Below are 22,500 nucleotides of genomic sequence, written 5' to 3'. Positions count from 1 at the left end.
GAAAATGGAAGGTTGAATCCAGTGGGTCCCCGTGTATCATGAGGATATGGGAAATCGAGGATGTACACTAGATCTACGCATGTGCAGACAAATAGACAAAGCAAAATACATTCTTATACATACACGTGTAAAATCTGTTGACTACTGTACAATACAATATGCTTTCAATAGGGCCGTAATTGTGGTTGCCAGGGCACTAAATGTTGAGTGAGCCACACACATTTTGAAAATTTGAGCCGAATCTGCAGGTTCCTCATCCTAAAGAGCTTAGAATATATCCAATAGCTGTATAAAATTAATCATATTGGCATACTGCAAGCAACCAAATAATAAGTGGACGTGTACATGGTGGCGCACATTGAAGCGTTCGCTTATGGGCCAATCAACACAGACCACGTCCAAATTTCTTCCAGGTAAACAAATTGACATATTCACACTACACATAAACAAATTGACATATTCACACTACACATAAACATTTTGACATATTCACACTACACATTGCGAAACATAACGGCACTTTATTTTTAAGAATGTTTTGACGTGCCGTGACGATGTCATTACTCAATGAAGTTTACAGGTAGTCTTTCTTTTGGTGCAATTGCCTCCCGAAGGCATCTTTAACAAATGGTTAACTTTGAACCTTAACATTTAGAGGTACTGTAAAAAGTTAACTTCATCTTCCTCAAAGCTTTATTAATTCATATCCTTTTATTTTTAGAACTGACTTCCTCCTCTACATCTAGCAGCAAATACAATTGTTGCTAGCTTCTTCAGCCCAAGCACACGATGCACCATTATTACTAGTGTAGTAGACGTGAGGTACCCCCACTATGTTGCGATAATCCAGACTAGGTGAGTACTTCCTACTGAAAGCTCAGCATCTCCAGATCAGCACCATTTGCATGCGTTTTTGGCAGCCATCTGCGCCAGCTTTTCATCCTTGTTTAGTTTTTTACTTTTTTTTTTTTTTTTACTTACAAAAGGATGGACATATTTTTAAACTAATACAAATAATAAGATGGAAAAAGAAAGTAATTACATTGAAAGAAGTTTTTTCAATTTGAATGAAAGTAAATGAAGAGAATTTATAAAAGGTTTCTTAAATGTTTACTCGTGAAGGGCTTCAGAGTCGTAACGAGCGGGTTAGGCTGCAATTCACGCCTGCTACCACTTTCAGTAAACAGCTCCCCTGTTCGAAGGATGAGGATGAGCGGGAACTAGACGCTGGACGAAGCTGTTCACGTGATGCAATGTAACATGGTCTACATACATGGCATGGCCCAAATGTGCTGAATACCCCCAACGCCTGCTCTGTTGCTTGATTATACTCAATATGTATGCTGTATTCTAATCTCACACAAGATGTTTCTTTCTGCAGTGTCGTGCAGTGATTTCTTGACTTTCGCTTCCTTTTCTTCTACGTACATTTCGAGTTTACAGTTCATACAAGCTCCACTTTTTCACACATAAAGCGATATTATTACATAAATAACAAGTATTGTATGAGTTATTAATTGTACTACCTTGCATTATGATATGCTTCACCTTAATGTTTTTCTCTGCTCTATTGCTTGATGCATCGTATATCGAGTTTCTGTAAATTCCTGTCTAGATGTACTTGCTTTCGTGACGCATTTGTGATTCGAGATATTTATATAAAATTTTACACACACACATACACACATATTCATTTATTTATATAGTGTGCGTTGTGAATAACCAAACGACCTTCAATGCAACACATTCGGCGTTTTTTCGACATAACAGATAGATCTTGTTCCAGTAATTCTGCACATCGTAATATATTTGTACGTTCAATCAATGTTGTTAAAATTTCCTTTCCAATAAGCATTATAACAAAAGCGCAACAAGTATTGGCATGCGTCCGAGTGAAGGCGCTACCTGGAAGACTTTTTGCAAAAATCTAAAATGGATTAAAGTAATGGAACGGCTGCAGAAGTCCATTTTAGATTTTTCACATATCAATCTCGCAACTGCTTAGTTCGTAATTATGCACCGACTACATAGGAATGGTGTTCGAATTCTGTGATTGGCGGAGAGGTTTTGCAATGCAATTTTTATTAAACTTTTCACGTATCATTTCATGCCTCCGTGGCACAATCGGTTAGCGCGTTCGGCTGTTAACCGAAAGGTTGGTGGTTCGAGCCCACCCGGGGGCGTATGTTTTAAAAGTTCATGAATCAATAATTATTAATCATACTCATGCTAAACACCTTTACCTTTCAAATACTTTTACGTCCAGAGCATACGAGCTGTTACCCCGGATGTAAACATTATGAAATATAGTTCTTACAACAATTGTAACATAACAAATTCTATTAATTTAATGAAACATTGTAAGTCACACAGCAATATAAAACATAAAATTTATGGGAAAATGTATTAGAATAATAAATGGTGGTCGTGCAAATAATAATAATAAAAAAACAATAATATGATAATAATTGTGATAATATTCATAAAATTGACGATATCAGAGCAAAGCGAATGTCATTAATAATAATAATGATAATGATGATAACAGTGATAATATCCATAAAACTGTTGAGGTATCAAAGCAAAGCAAGTGCCAAAAACAGGAATAACATTAATAATGATAATAATAGTGATATCCATAAAATTGCCAAGGTATCAAAGCAATGCTAGTATCAATAACAACAATAATAATAATGAAGATAAAGGTGATATCCATAAAACTGTCAAGGTATCAAAACAATGCTAGTGTTAACAACAAGAACAGTGATAATGATAGTGATATTATCCATAAAATTGCTAAGGTGTTAAAGTAATACTTGTGTCAGGTGTATGAATGTAAGTTGTTAACAGAATAATTCGAAGATGTCATGATGTACTAAACAATGACTCCCAACTTGTGGGCAGAGGCTTTGCAAGAGTCGTGCAGCCTTGGGGAAACATATTTTAAGCTAATTCACTAGGTGCTCGTCAGTTCAATTCAAGAATACAGTGAAACCGTATCGGCAAGGAGTACTGTATTATAGTTACAATTGTGAAAGCTTCCACAGATTAATGTTACTTTTCGATCTTAAAAATATGTCAGAAAGCATAAAAAAGGGATGATGATGTTGCATCGCATGAGTAACAAGGTTAAAACACTATACCAAACAGATTGGGTTGTAGAATTCCACATCTTAAACGATGAGAAAAGCGTTTGCCAATCACGACGGGAACCGACTGCTGATGACATCGTAATAAAAATCACTATCATATAGCAGCACTTCGGGGTGTGTAGATGTGCCGATTATTTAAGGAAAAGATAATTGTACTGAATAGGACTTTTATATACGTAACAGTTTATCTTGAGAATCTAAAAAAAAAAAAAAAAAAAAAAAAAAAAATATATAATATATATATATATATATATATATATATATATATATATATATATATATATATATATATATGTGTGTGTGTGTGTGTGTGTGTGTGTGTGTGTGTGTGTGTGTGTGTGTATGTGTGTGTGTGTGTGTGTGTGTGTGTGTGTCTGTTAAATGTTTTTTGTTTTCTTTAATTAATCTGCAGCTGTAGCTGCTTGCAAAATATTTTGGCAAAAGCTCCTGACATCTTGTGTCCATTTTTTCTACAGTAGATGTCATGGTACTTCTTGGGACACAGTGGTGAACCATATTTATGTTGACAAATATATAAAGGGTATGAATGAGAATGAATATCTTAGCAATATAAGAGATGTATTTGACAGGTTTTGAATTTATTTTCGTCAAAATAGATATTTCTAACGAAAAAACAGTGTGATTTCGGCCATGAAGTTACAGAGACGAATCTCCTTATATTATCTTCAGTCGAGGTAGAGGCAAAGGGGACTATTGTCAATATCTTTCCGCGATGACAACTTACGAAAGGTTCAAAAGATCCTGGTAACCAAGCGGTAGGAACAAGCTTCACTTGAGGTACTTGTGAAGGGATATAATGTTAAAATAAACTCCCCCACAGAGAGAAGTGACGCTAACAGCCATGTTAAAAAACACTGGTATACACAGCACACACACACGTACTTTATTGCAATTTCTTGCCAGTCATATTAAACATGACAAGCGTTAGAGTGCAATATATGTTTTATTATATCTGAAGTGGTCTTTGTAAGTTTAAATAAATTCAAAACCACAGACAGGACAAAGAGTATTTACTAGCTATACCTTAAAGACATTTTCCAAAGAAAATATTAGTAAGGATTATGATAAAAAACTAACTCCACTTTTACTACTACTACTATTACTTATACTACCAATTATTATTACTACTACTATTACTACTACTACAATAAAATTATATACAAAAGACAGAAATAAAAAAACGTGAAAGGAAGTCAAGTTGATAAAATATAAGATGCTATACACGAGTCGGCAAAATAAACGTTTCAACTATGCCAAGAAAAAAGTCTGCAAATATCTTCATATAAAAGATTATTTAGTACTATTACAAAACCCTACAGCAACCCTGTGAATAATCACAATAACAGGGAATGTTTAAATCATATGTAAAAGAAAAAATATATACATATTATTATCATTATTATAATAGATACTGCATAAAAATAGCATATAGTCTATTGGAAACACTATTTACTGTGTGAAAATACAAACAAGTGAATAATATAATAAATCACGTCAAAACATAAAACAACGATGATAATCTTGCGTAGAGGGAATAAGCCTCCACCCCTGCCCCTCACTTAATTAAATAATCGTGCGTTAGCTAGTAACTGAAAGCACCCTGGTATTACAGAACGGCAATATAAAAGTACAAGCATCAAGAAACTAAAGAGAGGAGAATAAAAAACAAATAAAAAAGTACAAGGTAGCGAAGATCAAGCATAATGCATAATATAACAATAAAACGCCTAAAATTTCTATGTAAGCCATAAATGTACGTTGTGCCAATCCTTACTTCTCGTAAATCATTTCTTTATCTGTTTATTTATTTATTTATCTGTTTATTTCTTAATCTGTTCTTTACTTCATACAATCTTTAGACGTAGTTATTTGGACCTGTCTTGTAACAGTTTTACTTGCCTGTATCGAAAAAACTATCGTTTTTGTATCACTTAAAATAGTACGGATTCAAAATAATTTTCAATTTAACATTACGAATTCAAAAACATCTTCATGCCTCCGTGGCACAATCGGTTAGCGCGTTCGGCTGTTAACCGAAAGGTTGGTGGTTCGAGCCCACCCGGGGGCGAAGTCTTTAGCTCACAATGCAGCTAGTTAACCATAAACTATGTTATGTTCCGTGCCTTATGACGCGCAACTTACAACGAACTAACCGCAGGATTCTTCAATTACACGTCATGACCGACGTTTTCCACTAACTTGTAGTTACTAGTCATGCTTCTGTGGGATGAGCTATACAGTATATAGATTTCGCTCATCTTACACCCAGTTAGATCACTCTTTACATATTAAATCAAAGTTTGGCCGCCATCTGTTTCCGCCATCCTGGCTCCAGGTAATCTACTGCTACTGCACCTTCTTTAAAATTCATAAGTTAAATGGTAACCGTGTTTGTAATTCACCACTTACGTAACAGAGAAATTGCACATTGCAATAATAATGACAACCATGGTCCTGATCGTGACAATATTTCAAGCCTTTAACTAGCCGGAATTGCAATATTTTGAGATTCGAAGATATACAGAGCGTATTTTCTACATGAAGTCAGACATGGGCTTTCCTTCGTAACCTCGAGAAATCAGTGCCCCCCCCCCCCCAACAAAAAAGTAAGAATAGGATGAACAAGAACAATACCTGAATAAGTGAATGGACAAATACAAACTAGCAGGCCTCCATTAATCATAAAATAGAGGGCAAAATCACTGACGTCTAGAACACATTCACCACCTCACATCTGGCAAACATTCAATCAATGAATAGCTTCCGGCTCTTTTCTTATTATACCGAACAATTTTCTGAGATCTAATGACGGTTGAATCTTGATTCCTTTAAAAATAGCTAAAATTCACGATTAAATTAAGGTTGCACTACTAGTACGGCTGATTGTGTTATGATAATGGCCCTGATAACGGGATTGAGCTGAGGATGAAGTGTATATGATAATACTGAAATCTGACCCCCACCCCCACTGCCGGATTTTTCCCTTATCACTATGTTTATCGCCAGGCGGGCAATTCCTTACCTAGGATTTTATGTAGGTAGTTATTTTCCTGTTCGAGATTCCGTGTAGGCAGGCATTTCCGTATTGGTGGTTTGGTTTCAGCAGAAATTGGTGCTAAAGTCTATGAATTTGAATTACTTATTTTAAGTTTTGTCATTATTTACATTTTTTTCTCTAGGATGGGAGCAAGAAAATGAATATAAGTGATTCAACTCTTTCCTCTCTTACCCATCACCATTTTATGACCTACAGGAAGTGTATAATACGAGAAAACCTCGTATTGGTAACCTGAATACAGTGCCCAGCAGCATAGACTAACTAGTTCAAGAGTCTTCTTAGTTGTGTCTAACGGTTGCCTCCATCTGCCGCCTCGTTAGAATATCGCTTATGGCATGCCTGTACGCGTTCAAAGTCTATATTAATACTTATAATAGACCTTGTACATGTCCTTTCTCATGTAGCTAATGACGGCCCTAAGCGATGAATTGTTGTGTCTTCTTAGATAAAACTTATTCATCCATAGATAATGCAGGGTCAGATGAGAACTGAATAGTGTAGCATTGTCAGGTTACAGGTCAGATAAGAAGCACGGACGTGGGGTCAATCAAACATGGAAGAGACGAATGGGACTTTCACATCCAAAGTAGTGAGAAGGAAATAATAAATCATAAGAAAATTCGACTCTATTACAACAGCATTAGTCAGTCTTAGGACATAAGTATTAATACCAGAAATGGACAAATGTTCCACACAAAAGAGAAATATCCAGCAGCGTAATCGTGTAATTACCCTCTCCAATAAATATGCATCGAAGAACTAGTAGAGAAATATCCGCTCGGATCAAACAGAAATGCCGCCCACAAATCTACTCTTACGGAGATACCCGCCCACGCAATACCGCATGCAAGGAAGTGTCCGCCTGGTAACAAAAAAAGAAGAAAATAGCGGTAGGGAAAAAGTTCAGCCAGGGAAAGGCTCTTCTGTCTATAATACTAGTAAAGACCGATTATCTTTGCAAGCGTCTAATAAAATAATGTTAATATAAAAGTTACATCATATAGGATAATTGTAACAGTAACAATAACAAAATAATCATACTCATAATGATGATAATCATAATGATTATTCGTAATGATAATGACGATGGCGACAATGATGGTAACAATAGTAATATCAATGGTAATAATGGCAAAGGTGATAATAATGATCATGATCATGGTTAAGATGATATCATCAGTCATCGTATAAACAGTAATAACATCAACAATAATAACCAATAATACATGGGTTTGTGATCGATTCCTTGAGGGATGAAGTAAAAAAATAATACTTTCGGAGATGAGAAACTGGTTATAGAGTCGTGAGGTTTGTTGTATTGCTTCATCACTTGTGTGGTTATTTTCCAGCATCTAATTAAGAGTTCCTGCAAAGCCCACGTTGATTCAATCTTTCTAGATGCAGCTAGTTTAGAATCTCGTGTTTATCAACTTATTCCATTTTGGTAGAAAAACTCACAATGCACAAACTAGATTGTGGGTTTTTCTACTATAGTATCAACACGGTAGTGTTTTCCATTCATTATTCTATTTTCTATTCTTTATACGCGATTTGAAAAACTCATGTCCGTGTTTTGTCATGTTACTTTCAGCAATTGTTGCAAAGACATTGACCTCAAAGGTCATCTCATTTCAAATGGTGCGTAGAAAAACATCTGTCAATCTCTCAATATGCAAGAGCAAATCTTCCGTTTTCAACAAGCCTCCGTGGCACAATCGGTTAGCGCGTTCGGCTGTTAACCGAAAGGTTGGTGGTTCGAGCCCACCCGGGGGCGAATGTTTTTGTATATTAATACAATGCCTGCTAAATTTTGTGACTCGATAAATGGGTTTAGTAGTTGCCTGTGTAGTAGCTTAGTATATCCAAGGTCATTATAGGGTTGGCTGTTTTATACCAGGGGTACAAGTTAAGCAAGGCCAGTTAACATACCGAGGTATAAAATGGGCTAGGGTAGAATATATCCCTCAAGGTCAGAATATACCTCTCTTTTCCATGTAACGAGTATATTACTGTACCGCCAGAAGGTAATAGCTGGTATTAATGTGAATCATGCACTGACCTCAAAACTAGATATTTTCTGTGCATTCTGGAATGAATTCTACGTCACAATAATACACAAACGAAATATTTTTCAACAGGGTTAACTTGTTGGATGTATTTATCATAATTTTCTATATTGTACAGGCCGCAATGTTTTTGATGCCTCATATGCACATTTAGCTGGTGTCTGTATAAGTGTTCCATTTGTAACTGATCAAAATTTTCATGTGACTAGTATATACTGGTCACATAAAAATTTTGATCTGTTACAAATTGTATTATTATTGTTAGAAGTAGCAGTAGCATACGGCCATTTCAAAATAAAAGCATGATTGGTGTTAAATTAGTTATATTGGTAATTCAATTTTGTTTGATTTATATAAAAAAAATATATTGGACTGTGGTATTTGATTTTCTTTTCGTAGGAATATGAGGTTAAAATCAACCAATCCGAGGAAGGGTTAATGTATATTCGGAAATTATTTATGAAGTCTAACAGTGTGGCAAATGTTCATTCAACAATTAATTGTTGATTTTTTCTTAATATAGCGCATGTCGTTCTCAGTTTTTGACATTGGTAATCTGTAATGTGCTCAAGATTCACTTGAATTCACCAAATTACCATGATAATATTATTGCTACCTATCTGAGATGAAGTTCAGGTTGAGGTTGATAATAATAACTATGTCAATAATATTGATTATTATTATCATAAATTGCATGTATTCTCATTATGACAAGTAATAACATGAAACAACAGTAATGCAAAAAAAAAAAAAAGTGAAAATTAAATTTCGAAAGTGATAACACTGTTTTACTACAATGCAAAATAATTGCAATAATAATACTTCAAAACACCTTTCATAATAACAACAATCATAATCACACCGAAAACAAACGAAATAATGCTGATGATTATTATGATAATGGTGATGGGAAAAGTAATGATGATGGTGGTGGGGATGGTCATGGTTCGATGATGAGTGCGATGACATTGTTGATGTGAACAATAGTAATATCTGTGGTATGGTAAGAGTGGTAATGATGATGATTATCATTATCTTTCATCATAACAATATCAACGACAGCAGTAACAGGCGCTAGTAGGAGTAACAGTAGTAGAAATGGGAATAGTAGTTATAATAATACTTGTATAGAAATAATATTAATATAAATGCTATTTCTGCTTCTACAACTAATACTATTATCATTATGAATTTAATTAGTATTATTACCATTTTAATTTTCACTATCATACTATAATACTAGTAGTAGTAGTTGTTGTTATTGTTGCAACTTTAATAGTTGTAGTAATAGTAGCAACAACAGCAACTGTTGATTTTCAGAGACGTTTGGAGCAGTAAGACGTTTCGATAATTCCAACTGAGCATTCCTTGAATCCAGACTCTGTTTTATCTTAACCCCGAATCCAGATAGCAGAATAACCTTCGCTGACCTCTCGGGGAATAAGGCTTCGACACCAGGATGCTATAGAGGAGGAATATAGGACAAAGTTGGATCAGGAAGGCTGTTGCCAGTAGATCGACAGTTCCTGTTACCGTGAGAGTGAGGAGTGATGGGGATCAGGTGACAAGAGGGTGAAGTTCATATCGCTCAGCCACACCTACAGGTTATCATGCTGTTAACATCTTCAACACTGCAACAGATCAGCAAACACATAACTGGATGTTGCTATATTTTATATTGCCTGTCGTTACACTTACCTACCAATAATTTTCTGTTAAGATATCAATCAGTTGTATTTACCGGTTTCTTGATATTTCTATCAATGCCACATTAAACAATCCAATTCACCTCTTCGTATTCTAAATATTACGTCGTGTTGCAAAATCCTCGGTAAGCCTCTCAGACTGTAAGAGAGATTCTTTCTAATACATTAAGCCTCCGTGGCACAATCGGTTAGCGCGTTCGGCTGTTAACCGAAAGGTTGGTGGTTCGAGCCCACCCGGGGGCGAATTCTTTAATTAGTTGATTAAGCACCTAAATTCTGCGATCTATTACCTGCAGCATAGGACTGGAATGCCCGTCGAATATGTATTCCTCGATGATTACTAATTGGTATAAATATATTTCAGTATTTGAAAAGTACAAATGATTATTAGACAACCAATATCTACATATAGTGCCTGGATTCGTGGAAATTTATTGTTAAATTGCGCTGATAATACAATTACCACTTATATGATGATAGCAAAGACGATGCGATGTAGTTGAGTTTGATGGACACAAGGACGCAGCAGTTATGTTAATACTGATTATTCTTAACATCGGTTACAGGTATTTATTACAAACAAAAAACTGAAATGGTAATTATACCAATATTTTACTACTAAACACGATAGTTATAACAATAATAAAATTGCAAACCTATAACTCTAACAATAGTATAATTAGCAGTCATAATCACAGCGCCAAGTTTCGAAATACAAAAGGAATGATGATGATATTGATGTCGGTGATCGCGATACCGATGACACATGTTAATAACAGTAATATCGTTGGTATCAATAAGGGTGATCAAAAGGTTTATGATTATTCGTCATCATAATAACAACTGCCACAACAATATTAACACCCGCTAATAGCAGTAATGGTAATAGTAGTAGCAGTAGTGAAAGTAGCAGCTGTAATAGCAGTAGTAACAGTGTGAATAGTTATACTAATACTTATACAAGAGTAATAGTAATAGCAATACTAAGCTTATACAATGGTACTATATCTGCTACTACAACTAATGATAGTTCTACTATTATCGTTTTCATTACCATTATCATATTTTTTATTATCAACATTATCGTTAACATTAACATTTCCTTAATATTATCAATATCATAATGGTAGTAGTGGCGATACTTGGAATACTTGTAGAAGTAGTAGTAGCAGTAGCTATTGCAATAGCATTAGTAACAAAAACTGGTTTAAACTGATTCATAGACGTTTGGAGCACGCTGACTTCCCGAGGAAAGTGGTTTATGCACCAGGGCGCTACGGAGGGGGTACAAAAGACAAAGTTGAGTCAGGAAGGATGTCGGCAGTAGGTCGGCAGTTCACCTATAGTTAAAGTGTAAAGTGGTAGACATCAGGTGACATTGGGTATAATTCATATAGCTAAGCCACACCTACGGGTCATCCCCGAGCCGCTAACATATTCAACATTGCAACAGATCGCGGTGATGAAGATTGCCAAGTGAATATCTTCAGTTCTCTACGTTGTATTTAATTCAAGTTCCTGAGAATCCCATTTAGAATTTAGAATCTATCAACTGGTCCAGTTTGTTTTAAATGATACCCAATTTAATGCAGTTACATTTATTTAAATATGTTTGTCGTGATAATTTTGTGTTGCAAAGAAATCAGTATCAGTTCTACTTTCCGTTTTTTCGATACATGTTGCATCTTCCAAATATTACGTCGGGTTGTAAAATTCATGGTCAGCCTTTCAATATAGAAGCGCAAATCTTCAGTGTAATATAAGCCTCCGTGGCACAATCGGTTAGCGCGTTCGGCTGTTAACCGAAAGGTTGGTGGTTCGAGCCCACCCGGGGGCGTTACCTTTAAGTAAATAATTACACGCCTACTAAATTCTGTACCTCATAAAGTGCATCTTAGAATTAGAATGCCCGTCGAATATATAACAGCACGCGAAGATCAAATGGGATGACTACTTGGATAAACATACATTTCAGTATTTGTGAATTATAACGGGAACATTAAGTGAGACAAAGTTATTTATCTTGTTTGCACTTGACCATCAGCATAGAGACGATTTTAATAATGCTTCTCCATAGGGTAAACTTTCAATCTGGGAAAAATCTACCCCTCGGAATACAAGTTTATATGATGGAACTGGCGGGAGTTATTTAACATGTGCTTTTCTGCTTTAGTTTTAATTTATAGATAAAGAGATATAGATATAAGTATTTAGTGCACCAGTTTCCACGTTTTCTAATGCCTTTGGAATTTATTTCATTTATAAATAAGTGGATTATTGCATCCATAGATATTCTTTTCACGAGAGGCAAAAGTAAATCAGTCCCATGAAGGGTTGAGATATTAAGGTGTTCATGACGTCTGACACAAATACTTAGGGACATATCTGGCAAATGTTCAATCAACGAATAATTGTTGGATCTTCTTAATATACCACACGGTTTAATTCTGACATTAACGATGTGTTCTGGATTCGTTGCAATGGAGTTGGGATTAATGGCATTAGTAATTATATCAATAATGTTGATTTATATTATCATTTACAAGTATTATTACAAGCAATGAAATGAAATGCTAATAACAATGCAAAAAAAAACATAAAGAAGTCAAATCAGAATAGTAAGAACATTATTCTGTTATTACTACGCACGATACTCATAACAGTAAAAGAATGTAAAACTGCAATACTTATAATAGTAGTATCTGCAATCAAAATCACACCTCGAAGTTTTTAAATTCACACGGGAAACAATTTATCTAAAAATAAGTAGTAATCAAGGTCATTCGTTGATGACAATATCATTTAAAAATCTTATTCACTGTAAGTACCATTATCAAAAGTTATATTTCAGTAATCTCCGAAGACATTATCTATAACAGTTAAGCATCCCCTTTATAGAAATTACGTCATAAATCTGCCTACTAAGGTCAGAGTCGGCGTTTGTTTATGAGATTTGCAGATTAATCCCCTTCGGCACATTTCAATTTAGGATTGAAAATAAAGGAATTGAGCGATAACAAATGTTCATGATTCTTCAGTTCCAGTTTTACTAACCTTGAATATGAGCATACCGGATTTAGCGTGAAAGGTCAATATTCAGATTTAGCCTAATGATTGTTATTCACTGTTTTTGTTGCCATTGGGGCAATTCAATAATCATTTTTAAAGAAGTAATTGGAATTCAGAGTTGATGATATTTATCTATAGATCAGAAACGTACAGTACCCTAGCTTCCCCTTCCCAAGAAGACCAAGCTTAACCTCGATTGCAGAGTCATGATTTTAAAATACCCACTTCACTGACTTCTCGGGGAAAGAGGCTGCTTCTCTTCACCTTGAGCGTCGGTTCAGGATTCAGTGCATGTCAAGTATAACAAGACGCGTTATCAATGACTCGACTGTAGGTAATTTACGTATCCGCTCCAGATATCCTTAAACTCAAGTTTGCCATCGACAACTTTCATTCGTCATTTTTTTCTATCTAAATGCAAAACAAATAATTAATTAAGAGAAACGATAATTTCAAGATTCTTCTACAGAGTTGCAATCTGTCATTTCAAATGCATCCTGTAACAAAATTATTGATTAGCTATTCCTTTTATACTAAAAAGCTTTCTATACATGGCAGGCCTCCGTGGCACAATCGGTTAGCGCGTTCGGCTGTTAACCGAAAGGTTGGTGGTTCGAGCCCACCCGGGGGCGAATACTTTAGTTAGTAACGCGAAACACTGGATTCTAGTAACCGCAGGTTATACACTACTTAGTTCTAAGTTGTATGAAAGACAGTGGCATAAGTATATAAATATCAGTATTCAGTCAGTGTGGGGAACACTTAGTAACAAAAACATTTATTTTCTTTAAAAAATAACGAAGACGATTGTGATACATATGAAAAATATTAATGGAAGTTGATATTTATTGTTATTAAGCAAATGTTTTGTTAACAAACAGTTTATGGATCTATTCTTATATATGATTTTCTTATGGTACTGGCCGTACCTGAAATATTTTCAGCAATCATTTCAAATTACTTAAATCATGTTGATGCTATTTCCGGTACAGACAGTAGGACACATGACAAGGTGGTAGTATAAATGGTAATACGATTGATTTACGGCTGAGACTGTAATACTGGCAATAATGTTCTCAGGATTAAAGGCATCAAGATAAATTTTTAACAAAATATGAACAGTAATATTAACAATGGCAATATTAGTAATAACATTACTTCCTCAATTTCGTATTAATAAAAATTAAAATGCCAGTAATAACGGTAATTTTACAGAACAGCTGTCGTAACGGATCGCAGCCATTTTGGTATCGATGGATTCCTCTCGCACTCTAGAATCCAAAATATATTGATATTATTGCACTGAACACCCCCTTCCCCGAGCCCCTCATTCTTGGCCAAGATAGCAGGGTAGTCATGAAAGGCACCTGGGAAATTGCGGGGTAAACCCAAAATAATATAATGGAACTAATAACATTGTGATGGTAATACATCACTGTACTGTTCATTGCAAATAATCCTTCACGTACTCACGGCAGGATAAAGTGTATGACCTACATGCGGGGCGAACACGGAAATATATAACCTAGGAATAATAGGCTAATGGAGAGTGAAACTGAAGCGCTGTGCGGCAGGCAGGAGGTCCTAGGCCGGAGGGTATGTGTTACTGCAGCGCACAGGAAGTAGTGCATCCTCACGTTCAGGTGCTGGTAGTGTATGAGAAACATGCACCAGGCCAGATATCCGACAAAGCGCTTCTTCCTGCGGTCATAGTGTGGAACCTTCCTCTTTGTATCCCGCCACTGCTGCTCGATCGTGTTCGCGTATTCAGCGTGTCCCGATCTACAAAGTGGTACAAATGATTGACGGTCAGGTACTTGTACCACTCCTTAGAGAGGTAGCTGTGGGCCTTCTAGCAATCGGAGATGACGATCGACCCTGGGTTGAGCCGTTACTTAATAAGTTGTATCGCTGGTCAGAGACTCCACCAGGACGAGTGACCCTGCAGATACCGCCGAAGATCCACTGCCCGTCAATCGCTCTGCCACGTTGTACTTGCGGCGGCCAAACTTACTCTTGTCTATCTCAACGATCCTTCCTTGGCCCCCGATCAAACCCTGCTAATCTAGAACGAGGCGAACCAGCCAGAATCTCTTCTCTTCTGTTTGCCTTTGATCTAGGCATCCCGCTTGCCCGCACCCAGTACGGATTAAAAGATCGTCGCTAATGAGGGGAGGAAGTTCGAGCGCAATAATTTCTATATATTTGGAAACTATAGTGAGAGAAATCCATCGATACCGAGAGTCGCGAGCCGTTACAAGCCACTATTCTGTAAAATTACCATAACTATAATAATGATAATAAAAAAATATTAATAGAAATAATAACAAAATATTAATAGAAATAAAATAATTTCCATTATAAAAATAATACTAATTACAATGATAATAGTGATGGTGGTGATGATGATGACAATAGCAATAACAATAAGAATGTATTACCTCTAATAATTTTCATGCCTGCAAATGTTCACCCTTCATTAAAGAAGAATTTCTACTGCGTTAATGAGTAGATGAATACGAATTCCATTAAAATCAAACATAAGTGTAATAAATAACGTTATATTTCCACAATCTGCAATTTCAATTATTGGCCAACCAATAATGGAAATATTCAGCATTTAGGCCGTGGCGAAAACAGACCGAGCATGGCGTCACGGATCACAGCGATCTCGCGCACGGTCATTTACAGTGTGAGCAGCCTCCAAACTCGGCCATCGCGGCGGCGCCTGCAGGACCGTTTCATTGCAACACTATTGCTCAATATATGACGGCAGGGACAGGAATTTATTCGTGTATTAACACTATAATTTCGTATTTACTGTATTCCATTCATATATTCCCCCACAATTCCCTTGGTACCGTTCAATGCCTTCTGCTCTCGGGGAAAAAGATCGTCGCTAATGGAGGGAGGAGGTTTAGCGCAATAATTTCTAAATATTTGGAAACTGGAGTGAGAGGAATCCATCGATACCAAAATAGTCGTGAGCCGTTACGAGCCACTATTCTGTAAAATTACCATAACTATAATAAGGATAATTTTTAAAAATCATTATAAGAGTAATACTAATGACAATGATAATAATAACGGTGGTGATGACAATAAGACTACTACAACCTCTACTAATACTTTTCATGTCTGAATTACGTTAGATTGACTTCGATTTCGTTCAAAATCATGACTGATAGGTATGCAAAACGAAATTCTAACGGCTTCTAGACAGAAGACTCAACTCCTAACGGCCTCTAGATACAATTCCTGACTTCAAACAGCTTCTAGACTGTGGACTCAACTCCAAACAACTTGAATTCGGACTCTAGTGTCCGCGGTCGCGAGTTGTATCGGCCTACAGTCGCCTTGAGAGAATTTCGATGCCCGTGCCTCTCTTTTAATAGTACTGAAGTAGGAAACGATACATAAGATTACTGTAAAGATTATTTCGGTACCAAAGTGATAAACACAAATACAATGTGTCCTATCACACTAATATATATTACGTTGTGATATATTTTATATATCATATATCACATTCTGCTACATGATATAAGATTAGGAAACAAACTAAAAGACCTGTAGAGTGTAAATATACTTATACTTCTAAACCATTATGTCAATGGCCAATATTCTGTCTATGGCGTCCAATAAATGAATTCCAACAATGACACTCGTCCACTTTTCAGATTCTGATCATCTGATATTTCTCCCTATATTTTCTTTCCTCCCTGTTGACGGATAATTTATGCTGCTCCTTTTGCAATTCTACAAGTATCAAAGGTGAGCAGCAAGATTTTAGTCAAGTTGCAGCGCCATCCTTCAAGACAGGTGTTAGTCCGAGATAGGTCTTGCTTTACTCTCTCGTACATGTTCCACTGGATGTACGGGAAATGTTCTGGGATGTATACTTTGTTTATTCGCTGCCCTACGTATGTGCCTTGGAAAGATCGAATGACCTCCAAGATACCATCGCGCCTTGGAGTCTCCTCTGCAATCATGGTCATGGTATGATTTGGCAGTCCTCATACAGGGCTGCGGGCGACACGGAAGGGGAAAAATCATAAGGCAATTCCTCATGTGATGGAACATCAAGTACAGGATATGAAGGCAGTGGAAGCTCTAGTGTGTATTGCTTCATTGCACTGAATGACAAACCAATAAACGTCTATATTCAGAAAGCATGAAGAAGGCACACAAGCACTTCGTCGGTTAAAAGGAACGAAGTAACAATATCAATCTTATAAATAATAATGATAATAATTATTAGAAACGATAATAGTAATGCCAATAACAATGATAATAATGATTATTTTTATTATTGACACTAATATAATTTATAATAATGACATCATTATTATAATTGTTGTTATTATTGTAGTGACAATAATAAAATCAATGATAATGATAGTAAGAATGACAATGGTGATAATACAACAATAATGATTGTAATCATAATAAAGATGACAATTGCAACGGAGAAGCTGATAGCAACAAAAGCAACAGAAACATAAATGCACTAAGATTTCTACTAATAAGACTTAAATAACTGATATTGTTAAAATTAAACCGAGTAAGGTCATTCATAGTTCATAATAAATTATAGCCCATTGTTCTATATATGTCAACAACAAAATATACATATTTAAGCTCGATTTTACTAATTCGCCATTTAGCCTAAACGATCAAGAATCAGAATTTTTCTATTTTATGATGTATTTAGTCAAGCTCAAATTCTTAGCCATACATGGAGCTCGACCACAAAATTTATCGTATTGGTCTTGTAATAAGCTGCAAGAAAAAAAAATATGATAACTATTGTCGGGTATCAACATAATTATTTCCAAACTAAAATATATCTGGCATAGATAGTCATCATAAATAGATAATCTTGTTCAATATACGCCATGGGATTGTTAATATCTTCGGTCCCTTTTTTCTTATATATTTTTAAATTTCCTATGTGATATGCCTCCGTGGCACAATCGGTTAGCGCGTTCGGCTGTTAACCGAAAGGTTGGTGGTTCGAGCCCACCCGGGGGCGTTGTCTTTAATTATTACTTAGTGTAGGCAGGTTCACACCGTGAAGACGTTTCTGGTGACAACTTGACATTCGAGTTATTACTCATGATATTCGGTGTGTGTGTGTGTGTGTGTGTGTGTGTGTGTGTGTGTGTGTGTGTGTGTGTGTGTGTGTGTGTGTGTGTGTGTGTGTGTGTGTGATGGAAAAACCATAGTTGTATAAATTAAATTATGTTGTAGTAGAATCGTTTACAAACATCAGCAAGCCAAAACATTTTACAAGAAAATAACAGACTAGCAAAAATATTAAGATAACCTATATAGGACCAAGGCATGAAAGTGGCAGGACGAAAGAAGTAGGTTTACCGTGTAAAAAAATGTCGACAGCGGAACATCAAGAATAAAATCAGCAAGGTAATCGGTTTCAGTTATTATCATCGCTACTTTACTGTGTTCTTAACCGATAAAAATGTATAACAGACTTCCGCGACACCAACTCTTTATTCTATTAAGATACTAATACGAATTTATTATATATTTAGGCTATACAGTTTATTATATTCCATGGGATATGTACAAAATATTGTGCATTACTAGATATGTAAACTCAATACGCTCTAATCAATGGGAAATTACATAGTTATATATATAACTTTCTACAATTCCCCAGTATTTCAGATTAAAAAGGCAGTAATCTAAAAGGTAGAATAACATATCTGTAAAATATTATGTAACACTTATAGGATAATCGTGTCACACAGGTTGAGAACCACTTATGTGTATGTGTGTAATACACAGAGTGTATTCAACATAAACATATGGTTTATTTATTCATTCAGTGATATATACAGATAAAGATACAGAAATGCAGATACATATAACTATTTTTGTACATTAATCTGTCTATCCTGTCACATAAATAGGATAGTTGGTCTCTATCACCTTTATTTTGCTTATTCGTATCTTTATATTACAAGTATAAACTAAGAATTTTCCACGGGTAAACTTCAGCAAATATGGATAAAGTATAGTATTAGGTTATAAATCAACATTTAACTACGGCTATATTTTATGAAAATTAAATATGCTAAATTTTCGTGAACATAAAGCTTGTGTCATTACATTCAATTTATATAAGAAGTAAAGCCAGATATCATTTAAAACTATGTTTCCACATGCCTCCGTGGCACAATCGGTTAGCGCGTTCGGCTGTTAACCGAAAGGTTGGTGGTTCGAGCCCACCCGGGGGCGCTACTTTTCTAGGGAACAATAACCCCAGTAATCCTCTAAATTAGAAAGATTGTCAAAACAAAGCTAATGTACCCATTTTCATAACTGTAGCTGTAGACTAAATACCACTGGTGCAACGGAAGTGAAAACTGTTGAATTTGGAAATGCTAGGTCATTATCTTAACTATAGGTGCTAATTCATTACAAAACATTACAGTTATTCACGTTCTATTAGGATATATTTTAAGAGAACATAGTATAAAAGCTCAGTCACACCATATCTGTCATTAAACGGTGAAGCCTCTACATTTCTGAAGGGCTAAATTCTGACATTCTGTTGATACCATATCAGTATTTCTTAATATTTCTGGATATGGATATCCCATACAATAACAGATGGATCATGGTTATAATTTATTTTCATGGCTATCATTGTGATATGCAATATGCATAATGACAAATTAAAATACACAGCACTGACGTGGTGATTAAAGAAAAAGTATGCAGAATTCATCTTCCGGTTCTCAGCCTCCTTCACACTGATCAGCTGTAGCTTCATTAAAGGAAGTAATTTGTACTGCGTTAATAAATAGATGGATACGAGTTCCATTAAAGTCAAACACGTGTAATAAATGACATATATCAACAATTTGCAATTTCAAGGAAAGTGATCTCTTCATATTTATTTCTCTCACTAATTACAAAAACCCAAATAACAGGAAACGTGGATTCCTAAAATATTTCGGCCGACCGCTTATCGAAATATTCAACATTATTTAAATTTTTACGACCAACAATTCCTACTGATTTGAAGCGAACGATTTATATTTCGGAAACTATTACAATTACTAATAATTAGCGTTGGAGAATAGAAGCACAAAAATATTTTGAGACTCAAACCTTTCAATTTTAAATTTCCACGTTGCTCATTTACTGTAAAGAAATACACCATGACAATAGTTAAACATTTAGCTCCATTAATATTCGGTAGCTCTGCACTGGTTTGCTTCATGATTAAATGTATAACGATGGCGAATCCTAGTTTCATCACCATCATTACTACTGGTTTCCCATCTGTGAGGCACAGGTAAAGGCCTAATTTACCCGAGGGTCATAGACAAGCAGGTAGTACTGTAAAATACAAAACAATCCAAGAATGCTGCAACATAATCAGATACGGAGTGATATATATATATATATATATATATATATATATATATATATATATATATATATATATATATATATATATATATATATATATATATATATATATGAGTAAAGGGAAATTTTTTTTCGCATGTATCGATTTCATTAATAAAAAAACCTAGGGTTACAACTCCGTATCTGATTATATATATATATATATATATATATATATATATATATATATTTATATATATATATATATATATATATATGAACCCTTCTTCCAAACGGCCTAAAATGCACTTATTTAATCAGATGCCTTAGCCTTGACAATAATCAAATAGGCTTGATGGGTAATCCATTTCACATAGCATATTTGTGCAAATATTCTTGCATTTATTTACACACAATATCCTAACTTCCATGTGTTAGGATGTAAAACCTTTCTAATCCTTCATTCTGTTGTGAAGATAGTGGCAAGACTCCGGGATATGAAGAGAAAACATCATCCCATTAAGCAAGCCTCCGTGGCACAATCGGTTAGCGCGTTCGGCTGTTAACCGAAAGGTTGGTGGTTCGAGCCCACCCGGGGGCGCTACTTTTATCTCAAAATCCCTTACAAGTGAATATGCTGTTCCCAAATAATTAAACCTGACACTGTAGCTGCGTAGTAGCAAATGTCATGACACATTTCTTGCCGTCATTCCGGGTAGTGCTTTCTCCACACATGTTTTTTAATACACAAGACGAAACTAAGGCATAAAAATAACATTTCGAATTTATGGGAATACATGAAATAAAAAAAATAAAAAAAATAGTGACGGTAGCGGTATTTCGTATATAACAACAAAATAATGTCGAGTTGATAAATGCTGTATAAACGGGAGCGAGGATTCATCTATCTGAGCCGGGACAGTCGAAGTACAATGAATACACAATAACGATGCTATATATTCATCATTACTGAAATTTCAGGAAAGGCTAAATGAAAATACTATATTATTTCATCCACATTTGCAATTCATAAATTCAGATTTCAAAATAGTGCAAAAATCCATGAGATGGATGCCACTGCTTATGCTGTAAATGGATATTCTCCCTGAAAGCCTCTAAAGTAAGAAGTGAAGTACATGAAGATGCTGATCAAGAGGACCAAATAATATTTCCATGACTGTAGAGTTAGCATTAATAATATCCACGTAAAACGAACTGTTAAAATGGTAGTAGTGCAACATATCAATCAAAATACTAAACTCGTTTTCTATTGCTTAAACTTAATTGTTAAGTACATAAATTTCATACGCCATCTTCCGCATCGCATAACATGAGCAAAGTGATTAAAACCCCCAAGGATCTCGAAGCTGGTGTTCCTACGATAACGGAGATCATTGATACCGTTAATACTAATACTGGACAAGCTTCCGAAAGAATCTATGCCTGAAATTGTGTTATGCGTTGGACTCACTCACACACTCTCTCTCTCTCTCTCTCTCTCTCTCTCTCTCTCTCTCTCTCTCTCTCTCTCTCTCTCTCTTTGTATTCTACAAAAAACACATTTATATAAATGAATTCTCTCTCTCTCTCTCTCTCTCTCTCTCTCTCTCTCTCTCTCTCTCTCTCTCTCTCTCTCTCTCTCTCTCTTGTATTCTACAAGAGAGGGATATCTAAAATGAAAGTTATTAGTATCGTATTGCTAATGGTTCATTTACAAATCATTTAACAATTTTTGTCTTAAAGTTTAAGCGAGAGGGAAAATAAAGAGTGAAAAGGAATCGTGATAATCTTACTTTGTAGTCAATATCATTCTCTACTTGTGCTGCACGTTGCCTATTCCGTGTTATATAGATCAGTTGGCTATCTCATCATGTCTCATTATTTCCCACAAATAACCATGGGGTCCAAGGCCGTTCACCACGCATATATTCATTACATATTGGCAAACTATACCACTATAGCACCAGGTCACCTTTCTCGATAATTTGACTTACTTACCATGCGTAATTGTAACAGCTATTTTCTAGGGACGTCGATTACAT

At 35.4% G+C, this 22,500-nt stretch overlaps 9 non-coding genes across 9 annotated transcripts; all 9 read left to right on the top strand.

The window, feature by feature from the left end:
* Positions 1 to 2,109: 2,109 nt before the first annotated feature.
* On the top strand, positions 2,110 to 2,183 carry TRNAN-GUU (transfer RNA asparagine (anticodon GUU)). Its single transcript has one exon. It is a non-coding gene; the product is annotated as a tRNA-Asn (tRNA).
* A 2,984-nt stretch (positions 2,184 to 5,167) lies between these two features.
* Positions 5,168 to 5,241, top strand: TRNAN-GUU (transfer RNA asparagine (anticodon GUU)). Its single transcript has one exon. It is a non-coding gene; the product is annotated as a tRNA-Asn (tRNA).
* Positions 5,242 to 7,931: 2,690 nt separating this feature from the next.
* TRNAN-GUU (transfer RNA asparagine (anticodon GUU)) lies at positions 7,932 to 8,005 on the top strand. The gene has a single exon. It is a non-coding gene; the product is annotated as a tRNA-Asn (tRNA).
* Positions 8,006 to 10,172: 2,167 nt separating this feature from the next.
* Positions 10,173 to 10,246, top strand: TRNAN-GUU (transfer RNA asparagine (anticodon GUU)). The gene has a single exon. It is a non-coding gene; the product is annotated as a tRNA-Asn (tRNA).
* A 1,520-nt stretch (positions 10,247 to 11,766) lies between these two features.
* Positions 11,767 to 11,840, top strand: TRNAN-GUU (transfer RNA asparagine (anticodon GUU)). Its single transcript has one exon. It is a non-coding gene; the product is annotated as a tRNA-Asn (tRNA).
* A 1,790-nt stretch (positions 11,841 to 13,630) lies between these two features.
* On the top strand, positions 13,631 to 13,704 carry TRNAN-GUU (transfer RNA asparagine (anticodon GUU)). Its single transcript has one exon. It is a non-coding gene; the product is annotated as a tRNA-Asn (tRNA).
* A 4,329-nt stretch (positions 13,705 to 18,033) lies between these two features.
* On the top strand, positions 18,034 to 18,107 carry TRNAN-GUU (transfer RNA asparagine (anticodon GUU)). The gene has a single exon. It is a non-coding gene; the product is annotated as a tRNA-Asn (tRNA).
* A 1,155-nt stretch (positions 18,108 to 19,262) lies between these two features.
* On the top strand, positions 19,263 to 19,336 carry TRNAN-GUU (transfer RNA asparagine (anticodon GUU)). The gene has a single exon. It is a non-coding gene; the product is annotated as a tRNA-Asn (tRNA).
* A 1,649-nt stretch (positions 19,337 to 20,985) lies between these two features.
* TRNAN-GUU (transfer RNA asparagine (anticodon GUU)) lies at positions 20,986 to 21,059 on the top strand. The gene has a single exon. It is a non-coding gene; the product is annotated as a tRNA-Asn (tRNA).
* The last annotated feature ends 1,441 nt before the right edge of the window (positions 21,060 to 22,500 follow it).

Source organism: Penaeus vannamei, chromosome 18 (genome assembly GCF_042767895.1).
Source record: "Penaeus vannamei isolate JL-2024 chromosome 18, ASM4276789v1, whole genome shotgun sequence".
Classification (NCBI taxonomy): domain Eukaryota; kingdom Metazoa; phylum Arthropoda; class Malacostraca; order Decapoda; family Penaeidae; genus Penaeus; species Penaeus vannamei.
This window is presented reverse-complemented; position numbering and strand designations above follow the sequence as displayed.